At 38.1% G+C, this 2,144-nt stretch overlaps 1 pseudogene; it reads right to left on the reverse strand.

Moving 5' to 3' along the window:
• Positions 1–781: 781 nt before the first annotated feature.
• LOC114530399 lies at positions 782–1,709 on the reverse strand (annotated as a pseudogene).
• Between the last annotated feature and the right edge of the window lie 435 nt (positions 1,710–2,144).

A 2,144-nucleotide genomic window follows, 5' to 3' on the forward strand; every position in this document is an offset into this window, starting at 1 on the left:
GAATTTGGCAGTCCCAGCCAATAGGGAACAATGATCTTAACGTAAGTTTCGTTCGTTAATGAGGTTATAAGTCCTTCGGTGCATGTTAACTAATCTAACTATTTTTACAGTAAACAATGGAAATGTACATGTATAATTTGTACAATAAATAATCAATAATGGGCTATTGCATTTTTTATCTGAACCCCCCTGTTAATCACCTTGAAATCCCGGGGTATTTCGGGATATGAGGGGTAACACAAATCACAGGAATTTCCAGAGGGAGGGGTGAGAAAAGAGAGGGAATTTCCTTAGGGTAGTATAGAAAAACTACAGATTTTCCAAGGGGAGGGTGCAGAAAATAGATAAAATTTCCAGAGGGAAGGGGAAAAACAAGAGGGAATTTCTTTAGGGTGGTACAGAAAAACTACAGATTTTTCAAGGGGAGAATGCAGAAAATATATAAAATTTCCAAAGGGAAGGGGAAAAACGAAAGTTAATTTCCTTGGGGAGGTAAAGAAAAAAAAATAAAAATATTAGATTTTCCAAGGGAAGGGTGCACAATATATATAAAAAATAGGGAATTTTGCAGAGGTACAGAAATATTACAAATTTTCGAAGGGGAGGGTGCTAGAAGTTTGAAACGTTGATCTGTACATGTGCGGGATATAAAACAGTGGATAATCTTAGGAATCCCAACAAATATTTTGAAATAAAAAGTAAATAGTCCAGTTATGTTGTGAGCTTAGTGATCGCGAAGCATAAGGATAATGAGGCATTATATCATCTGCTCCTTTGCCCTTTAAGGAGGATTAACAATCCCTCTCCCACCCGAGGGGGTATATTTAACAGTTATTCTGCGAACTCGAGTCGTATATGCGCTGACAGTCGTATATGCGTTCGCGTTTGCTAAAACCGTTACGGATGTGGCCCTAATAGAAGGGTTAGTTAAGGGTGGTTAGATAGCTGCTCTTTTTGTCATGACACGAAGCAAATTGCCGAGAGTCCTCTCATTGACAGGGGAATTTGCATACCAGATCAAGTTGTTGACATCAAATTTGTTGGCATTTGCGTCTTTTGGACGCTGGAACAAGCTCTAACAGGCTGGGTTAAGATGCTTCAAATAATTTTTGATTGTTTGGACAGGACAGGTGGAAGAATCTGGTATGCTATAGATTTTGCCGTCGGATTCGTCTTCGGGATTGAAGAGGCCACCTTGGTGATTTTTTGTTGCCAAAACAGAACCAGCAACTTCGCCGATTTCACTCATAAAAGTCCTTCCTGTCTGGTGTGGACCTCAAGATCAGCATGTTTGGCTTCAGGAGCCGTTTGTTTTCTCAACCTCTTTTCCCAAAGTAAAAACTCAAGTAAACCAAACTGTGCGAAACAGTTGTGCGAGGTCTAACGTGTCGGTGGGACCTAATTCAGCGGAACGGAAGAGCTGCTGAATTTCTTCTTTTGAAATTGGTTTCTTGTGAACTGTGCCAGCTTTCTTAAATCTTTGACAGAGGCATCAAGAACTTCGTTGGCTTTGGCAAAGGTAGGGTCACCAACTATGCTAAACCCTTTTTACACTTTTTCTTCAAAAACCTTTCTATGGCAGCCCTAATAGCTTTCATTGTTGTTTTTTTGTAATACAAGCCGTCTTTCTGCCTGGCAGATGTGTAAAACTGCTTTAAGCAATTATTTAATTCTGCTTTAGACATCTCTGTTATGTACTTGTCAAACATTTTTGAGCTCGTGAACTATTCTGCAAATAGAGCAAAAGGAAACCGAAAATTTCATTATTAAATGCCCTTTGTTTACAAAAGTTGTATAGTGGTTTTTGTATGTTTTAATTGCAGAAAAACATAAACAAAACCGTATATTTTGTGAACCTAGTTTTAACCTATCGTCGAATACTTTTGTTCCAAAATTTGTCGTTCTTTCAGTGCATTTTGGCGTGCTTTTCTCAAGTAAAACTTGAATTTCTGTTTTGCTTAACTCCCCAAATCTTTCAGCCATTTTGTTTACTTTTCTCTACTAGACATATATGAGCTAATATCTGTTTAGTAGGGAGCCAATCACATTGCACATTAGCTCATATCTGTCGCTTGTGTATATAATAAATTCACATATTCATCTTATGCCCAACTGATTTCTTTTGATAGCGATTGTTTTTACGC

This window comes from Dendronephthya gigantea, unplaced genomic scaffold (assembly GCF_004324835.1).
Source record: "Dendronephthya gigantea isolate DGI-Jeju-01 unplaced genomic scaffold, DenGig_1.0 000062F, whole genome shotgun sequence".
Classification (NCBI taxonomy): domain Eukaryota; kingdom Metazoa; phylum Cnidaria; class Anthozoa; order Malacalcyonacea; family Nephtheidae; genus Dendronephthya; species Dendronephthya gigantea.